Genomic DNA, 9,267 nt, shown 5'->3' on the forward strand with positions numbered 1-9,267 from the left:
AAAATCTTATGGTAAAAACTTACATAATTAAGACTTTTAAACTGCGAATTTTACATAATTCATGTTTTAGCAACCGTGTTCTTTTAAACTCGATCAAGGTCTCATCAATGCTTCTACACAAGCAATACATAGGTGATAGGACAATGATGTGAATGATGATTCCCTTACAATCCAGAACAAAAGCTGCACATAGCTGAGGCCATTTAGTACTACTTACTATTCCATATTCTATTATCATAAATCACTTATTCATCAAGGCATGCCTAACAATTGAGCAATATATAGTCATTCAAAACATGTAGTGGTGACAGATAAATCAAAATTAAATGCTTTTAGCATAAAAGATTGTCTCTGGTGAGAGCTTTTTAATTAGTTGTTTATCACACACCTGTTTATATATAGGTACAAAAGCTTAGCTTCCTAATTATGATAGCTTAAGCAAATTACCAAAACCGCTACTATGTAGATATAGATCCTTTTCAGTTGACCCACGAATCAACTGAGTTGAACCACAAATCACATTAGTATCCTACTTTAATAAGAATAAAATAAAATTCAGAGCATATATATATATATATCAACTAATCGTTGTGATTGTGATCTATACATGAGTTCACATATATAATTTGTAAAGATGGAAAATTCAATAAAACTTTAATCAAGAAGAAAGATAGTAACTTATGGGCAAACAAGAGAAAAAAATTGATTTAGATTAAAGACAAGGAGTTCAACAATCTTCAATGATGCCCCTTTTTGGAATAAGTGTAAATAACGAAGCTAAGCAATATATGATTTAGAATTTAAAATCAAATCAAACAAAAGTACAAATATATACCAAAAGATAAAACAAATAGCAATTAATTTGGATTCATTGACTTACAGAGTATTTGAACCCAATTTCCAATTCCATCTAGATTCCTGCTAATCATTGATCTCCTCACCACATTCGAAGTATTCCTCACAATCGAATCACCGAGGAGCCTTTCAATCCTTTTTGGTTGTGGCGCATCATTAGAGCTTCCTTCTCCTCTAGGTCCCGCACCTTCGTAATCGACACTAATTCGCTTTTCTTTTTTACCTTCCACTACCACTCGCCGAATTGTCGAAATTATGACGAAGGACATCCAAGTCCTCATAAGGAATGATGCTGGTGTTGCTACTTTGAGCCATAGTTCGGTTGAGTTCTTCCATGTCTTTCTTGTATACCATTCGGAACCCGCATTTCTTCACATCCGTGCCTGAACCATTAGTTTTAATTTTAATGCCAATTTGAGTCAATTCATTTGCTTCACATTCGTTCAGTAATTTTATGTCCTTCTCGTTGAAGTACTGAGGAAGCAAATAAAATAGCCAAATATGATCTGATAATAAACCATCTGATGGTACTAATCCAAGCATGAAACCATCGCTTACTTCAGAAGACATTACTTTTCCATTTGCTATGAACTGACAAGATCGTACAAATTTGAAACGAGAAGAAAGTACAACGCAAACATCAATCCCCATCCAGTCATGACACAAATGAGAAGAAGGTTCTTTTATATTCACTTCAGCCCCAATACTTTGATGGATAAACCACTTCGGAATTACAGTTCCAGAAATAATCATGTCATATCTCCAATTGTACTCTTGAAAGTCATATCTACGGGGACGAAAGAGTCCCTAAAACATAAAAAGCAAGTTGTTTATAACACAGAGAGAGAGAGAGAGAGAGAGAGAGAGAGAGAGAGAGAGAGAGAGACCTGATGGTGCTTTCTTATCACAGCCAAAAAGATGTCAATGAAATCTTGATTTTCAGCCAATTTACTGCAATTTGAAAGATAAAGCTCTCCCTTACAAAAAGAATTAGGTTTTCGGAGATCTGGTACCATTTCCAGTGAGGTACAACCATCTCCCCAAATTCGTACGATATCTACTGGAAGATTTAGCAATGATCGAAGACTCGTGCAATTCTTCAAATGCATTTGTTCCAACTTACATAGTCGATCGATGCTATCAGAAGGCAAACAAAACTATTCCCACTTAGATCTATTTCTTCTAAAGAGAATAAGCAACCAATATCATTAGGGATTTCCCCGAGATTGCAGCCTCGTAGATTCAATTTAGTCAAAGAACACAAACCCGATAGAGAGGACAACCTCGCGGGATTTGCAATTTTTGGCCTTGAAGAAAAAGGGAGGAGATCATACCAAGATGTAGAGTTAAATGATGATAACCCTTTACATCCACTGAAAGATAGCACTTTAAGATTTTTTAAGAGAGCAATGGAAGAAGGCACCTCTCGTTATGGCAGCTCCACTCACATCCAGCCTCCTCTACACTTTCGCTCCCACATTCTCGTGCAATCTATCAAGTCTTGAGCATCCCGAAATATTCAGGTCTTTAAGCAACTTCAAATTAAAAATGACGCTTGGTAGACACGTAAGACTTTTGCAATCTCTTACGTCCAATAAAACAAGGCTAGTCAAATGCCCAATTGATGTTGGTAGTTTAGTAATAGCAGTTCCATCCAAATAAAGCTTCAATACACGTTGCATGTTTTCTCCAAATTCTGGAATCTTTTTTAGTTTTGAGCAACCATAAAGAATAAGATCCTCAAGAAACTCCATTTCGAACTTGCTTGGAAGAGTTTTGACATTGACATTTACACAACCTTTTAGATTGAGACGAGTAAGTCTATTATGAACCCAAGTTGAAGGGTGGATCTCACGTAAATTTAAACAATCTTCAAGAACCATTTCTTTAAGATTTGGGACTCGATCAAATCAGGGGTCTCTTTAAGGTTTGTAGACCCATTCATTTGGATGATTTTCAACTTCTCAAAAGACTATTAAAAGCAACAAAAAAAAAGAACAATTAGCTTCAACAAATACCTACAATTTAATGGAACTTAAATATAAACAAGTACAAGGATGCTTAAATTACCTTTGCTCCTTTCCAAAGTTGTTCAATGCGGCTACCACACATGTAAAGTTCAACAAGCTCACTTGATTGGAAATTCAATGGCAAAGATTTTGAAGGGTACCCACTCCACTCAAGAAATCTTAAGCTAATAGGAAGATGTTTGGGTTCGTGGAGAAGTTGAACATTACTAATTCTGAGCAATTTAAGATGATGCATCTTTGAAAATGAATCAGGATTCCAATATGCCTCTTTTGATTCAGGCAACTTTAGGACTATGCCTTGAATTGCTTCTGTTCCCTAATAATAATGAACAAAAGGGATTAGAGAATTGCAAAATGTATGACTACCAAAGCTACTATAATTTGAACATAAATAATATAATAGGGTATGTGCTCAAGTTTTTATATAACCTCTTACCGTATTATTTGTTAGTACATTGTTAATGTCTTCAAATAACCACAAAATGCTACGTTTTCCAGGCTCTTCAGGGCATTCTTCATGAATTATTTTCCTGGCCATGTCTTGTAGTAAATCATGCATCCACACTTTAAAGTCTTCTATTTTTATAATAGATTTATCAACTAGAACATCTAATCCAACATCATGGTAAAGGCCAAAATAATTTAGTTTCTCTACTACACTATTTTTTTTCTCATGGTTAAAGAAAAATGCAATATATAGGAATATTTTTTTCTCCGTTTCGTGTAGTCCATCATAACTTATTTTAAGTGCTTGGAGAATTGCACCTTCAGGATATTCTTTTATCCTAATTAATGTACTTTTCCATTGATTGATGCTTCTACTGAACAAAAAGGAACCCAAAATCTCAATAGCTAAAGGAAGGCCTTTGGTATATTGTACGACATCTTTGGATAGCTCTAGATAATCTTTGGGAGGATGGCCATTTTTAAAAGCTTTTAAACTCAAAAGATGAAGAGCTTCATCATCACTCAATCCTTCAGCTTCGAATATTTCATCCACTTCAAGTATACGTAGTAAATGTTTGTCCCTTGTTGTTATGATAACTCTACTACCAGAACCAAACCAATTATGCTTCCCAACTAACTTTTTCAACTGGTCTAATTGATTTATATCATCAAGAACGATAAGAATTCTTTTATGACGTAATCTATTCTTGATCACGAAAACTCCCTCGTCAACATCTTGTATACTCATACTTTCATTTAATATTTTTCTAATAAGTTGTTGTTGCAATGGAATTAAACCATCTTTTTCACAAACCTCCCTAACATTAGGGAGAAAGCAACAACCTTCAAACTTGTTTGAAACCATACGAAAAACAACTCTAGCAAGAGTTGTTTTACCTATTCCCCCCATCCCCCAAACCCCTATAATGCGAACATCATCAGACCCTATAGCCAAACATGACTCCAATTCCTTCACTCGAGATTCTATTCCTACTAGGTCTTCGCATCTTCTAAGAATTCATAACTCAATTTTTGCCATAACTCCCCCACAATATTTTGGATAAGTTGTGCCTCGTACCTGCAATGAAGAGAGAATGATATTTAGTGAGTACCACCCATAAATAGGACCAAAAAGAAAGTAGGCATCCAATGTTCTATTTTGTTGACTAAAACAAGAAAAAGTAGATAACTGGTGCAAGGAAAACTTGAAAGAAACACAAAAATGTAAATTAATTATATCAGGTCAAAATAGAAAAGAAGCGTGAATATCTATGTCGCTTTACTTAAAGTTCAAAACAAGGCTTAAGATAAGAAGAGCATTTATTTGAAGTCTGAACATTTAAAAGCAAGTAATATGCCAAATTGGATTACCTATCCTATAGATGCCACCCTTTGATATTTGCCATCTCTATTAAAGCAGCTCTCCATGTTTGCACTTTCTCTATATCATCCTTGAAACATTCTTCATGTTTAGAAAAGGCTTGGGCAAAGGTGCTTGTTTGTTTTCTTACTGTAGATGGATCCACATCATAAAAAATTGGCAAAACTATTGTGGTCATCTCTTTCCTGCATTCAATGATCTTTGCAAGTTCTTTCAAGCACCATATTGAAGATGCATAGTTCCTTGAGAGAATGACAATTGCAAATCTTGATTCTTCTATTGCTTTCAAGAGCTCCGGTGAAATAGATTTTCCTCTCTCAAGATTTTCCTCATCTCTAAAGGTGAATATGCCTTTTTGTTTCAAAGCAACATATAGATGGTCCGTGAAACTAGTGCGAGTATCCTCACCTCTAAAACTAAGAAAGACATCATATTTGCACTGTTGTGTTGAAGATGAAAATGATGACAAAGAGGAGGCCTTCTTAGTGCTAATGGCAGACATTGGAAATATGTTGGCAAGTATTGAACTACAATAAAGAAAAATAAATAAATAAATAAATAAAAGAGGTAGTTTTCAATTAAAATTGACAGAAAAAGTAAAAGAAATAAATTAGAGAAAAAAGGAAATATTTGATATGGATGTTTTATTTTAAGGAGGGAGTGAAAGGATAGAAAAAAGAGATGGACGTGTATAAATTGAAACCTTATGGATTTGAGAAATGAATTTGCAGTAGTGATTGTAAAGCTCAAAAATATCTTAGAAACAACACATGATTCAATTCCTATTATATAATTTCTTTTTTAATAAAGGAATGACTATTATTTTTTCTTTTGTTTGTGAGTATGTGAAAGAGAGACGAAAGACATTAATAAAATAAACTAAGGTCACAACAATCTTTCAACTACACTCAATTTGCTAATTACCTCGCACCATTTAATTTAATTTTTTTAAAATAATAAGACGAAAAAAACAAGCTATTGGCAACGATCCTAGCCTTACTGGACATTCACACATCCTCTGTTTTCAGTGAAGTCAACATTTTTTGTTTGTTTATTTTTTATACGAAGTAGATAACTCACGTTATTATGATTATTATTTATGCAGAAATTTATTTAACTAACGTTAAATTATTACAAAAGCATCCTCTGTGTTTGTAATTTAACAATCACAGTTCGTATAAGACTAGACAAATTCAGATACTATAAAACAAAAGGTCAAAACCCAGTACAAAAAAATCTGTATGTTCCTCCTCCCCTTTCCCTCTGCTTTCTCATCATCCAAAAGAGAAATCGAAACATATAGATAAATATAAAAAGAATGAAAGAAAGAAATAAAACAGAGAATTCACACAAAACATTGCATAAGAGAAGAGATAGGACCTTGAGGATGCGAGTAGGCTTGAACGATTTGGTGGTAGAAAAAACCTTGTGTGTGCTCAGTTTGAGAGAGAGAAAAAAATAGAGTGACAATAATTGAAGAGAAACACTATTATAGTTAAAGTTGGAGAGTTAAGGAAAGTTGTATGAACTAGGAAACTTCGTCATTGGAATTGCTTTTACTCGTGGGACCGAATAATTCATCTTTTTGTTTTAGTTTATTGGCTTTTTTTTTTAGTTGGAAGATTCCTCTCCATTATGTTCAATAGTCTACAAAGCAAACGAAAAGAGGAGTAAAAAACGAAGAAGAGTACTTTGCCCAGTGTAATGATGAAATGGGACACACCGTGTTGAGTCATCCACCATTATTAAGCTCACTTTTCTTGACTTCTGTACATCTTATTTTTACTGTTCAACTATGTTTTTAAAATGCTGGTGGCACTTGGAAATGCTTAAAGATAATTGAAGGTCTTGCCCCTGTCTGCCTAGGATAAAATATTAAGTTCACATTTAAAATGATTTAGGACCCATTTGTATTTCTAATGTTGTTTAAATGATATAAAAATACGTGTAGGTGAAAAAGTATTATGAAAATATATGTTGTGTTGATGAAAATTGTTGTTTAAATAACACTAATAAACACAGACCCTAATAGCCAAATTTATTTTATTTTATTTACTTGATAGCCACATTTTTTGTTTTAGGTTCGGCATGTTATAGGCTTGGCATTTCCATGGGATCTTTGAGAAAATATCCAGTTACTGTAGTTCCTAATCATCCACAAAATCATTCCTCAGACTCATAAATTGCCTTATTCACTCGGCTTATCTAGGCCTAAATGTGCCTAAATGTAACTATCTTGAACACAATTGGGACCCAATTACATTGGCCCAATGACCTTGTAAGTGAACATTTTATATATAAAAAGGACACATAAGGCCCTTCTAACATTTAATTAAAGTTAGGCCCATGGAGAACAGGCCTCTATCTCTCTCTCTCTGACTCTCTCACAAGAATATACACCATGCATCCAATGCATGTATTGTCCCTTTCACATTGAGTGGGGTTATACATAGACTTTTTGGTACTATTCATAGGTTTTATTGTACTATTTCAACTAACATTCACCTTTATCTACAGTACTTTCAACAAAAAATTTTTAGTTTCAACAAATAAGCGGATTCTAAACAAACCCTTAGTGTTAGGTTAAAGTGAAAACAATGTTACCATTAATTATTAATTTATAAGTAATGTTAATGACAAAAGTCAAAAACTTACTCATAAATTAATTATTTATTGGTAGATGGAATTTGGCCACAATAAATATAAAACTATCATAACATAATCATGGAAATTGTTGTGAGTTTTTATTCAGGAAGCTTTTTTTTTTTTAATACAAAATAAAATTCTACTCTAGCCTAATCTAAGTATAAATATGTGTGAAACTCCCTCCTAGAGACTTGAAACCCAACCCTTACCTCCTACACCCCATAAGTTTTTATACTTGTGGAGTGACCACCACACCAAAGGTGCACCACAGGATTCCGGAAGCTTATTGAGATTAGGAAAAGAAGATTCATTTAAATAACTAATGAAATTTCGATTAGGAATCAGAACATTTATAAAGAGGCCTCCACAATAGTATTAAAAAAAAGTGATGTAGTACAACTACAATTAAATAAACAATACTGACAAACTAGTTAACAAATAACTAAATTCGTTAACTAGTTTGTTACGAAAGACACATGAAAAAACGGATTCAAATCTTCTAGGGTACTCTACCAATGGATTTTCAATCCTAACCACTCTTTTATGATTTTAAGGTCTAGATTCTGCCATGTGAACATTCCATTAACAATAGTTTTAAAATAATAAAATAATGTTGCAAACAAAACAATTAAAATTATTGTTAACAGAATATTGACATGATAAAATCTAGACCATTAAATCATTAAAGAATTGTTAAAATTTAAGAAAATCTATTTAGTAGAGTACTATAGAAAATCTATAGGACCTGAATCCCAAAAAAAGGTACAAAAAAAAGAGAAATTATTGTGTAATCTGGACCGATAAGAAGAAGACAGATCATTAAAAACTGACGATGTAAGCTAACCTGCCATGTCACCCATTATGTCTAACGTCCCTTTAACCCCGTCAGTTCTTCTGAGAGTGTTTTCAAATTTTGTTTTTTAGACCAAATTCAAATTTGAGATGTAAATGGCAGGATCTGAAACCTTTCTTCAAAATTTGTTTTATGGAATATCACATATTTCCCAACACCGAACAAAATGTATTTTTGGTGAAATCGCCTCCAACATCCCACTCACCAGCAACGGCAACCTCAAGATCGCCTTGCTTATCACCGCACGCCTCCTCTACGTTTTCTCTATCGTAATCCCTCGCCTCCTCATCCTGGATATACAAAATGCTTTGATGGGTAATCCAAATTTTTAGATTTGAGAGGTATGTTGTTCCTTTAACAAAGGATGATAATGCTTCAAGATTCAAGCGATGAATGGGGTGAGTTCTATTTTCCCTTTCTTTTTGTAGGATGAAATTCCCGGATTTCTTAGCCCATGACATTTTATGCCATAGGTGTTCTTGGTGATCTTTTATTTTGTTTTTCTTTAGTTTCCATTGATATCCATGTTGATCTCTTTGATGATTTTTCTTTTGGGTATTTAGGTATTTATGGCCAATTAATTTCACAATTTATGTTCGTTCCTCCTATCACTGACTCATTGTAATCAACTCGTTTGATAAAATGCCCCAATGAAAAGACCATGTCATCTTTAAAGAATTTGGGTATAGGCTTTTTATTCAACTTGTTTATTTCCATGAGAAAAGCTTAGTTCAATCATCAAGACTCATTCTTGGACCTGTTACCACGTGAACTCTTAAGTGTTGTTTAACTTTAATTTGCAAATAATTTCAGTTGCTATATCTGAGGTGCAATGCTCTATATATTATATCAAGATTAGTGCCATGACCATGCTATAAGTTTTATTCTTTGTTTATGAGTGTTGTGATAATTATAGGCATACATGCATGAGCAGTGGAGTCTGGTCATATTTTCAATTGGCGACCAATCGCATGGAATGAATGTCAATGACAAAGCAAGAGAGAATTGAATCCCTGAAATAAAGTTTATTGTGCATTATGGTTTCCTAACTTCAA

The 9,267-nt window shown here is 33.5% G+C and overlaps 1 pseudogene; it reads right to left on the minus strand.

The window, feature by feature from the left end:
* The window catches only part of LOC142637395 (TMV resistance protein N-like), a 38,991-nt pseudogene extending 33,737 nt beyond the window's left edge, over positions 1 to 5,254 (minus strand).
* Between the last annotated feature and the right edge of the window lie 4,013 nt (positions 5,255 to 9,267).

Source organism: Castanea sativa, chromosome 5, assembly GCF_040712315.1.
Source record: "Castanea sativa cultivar Marrone di Chiusa Pesio chromosome 5, ASM4071231v1".
In the NCBI taxonomy this organism is placed as follows: domain Eukaryota; kingdom Viridiplantae; phylum Streptophyta; class Magnoliopsida; order Fagales; family Fagaceae; genus Castanea; species Castanea sativa.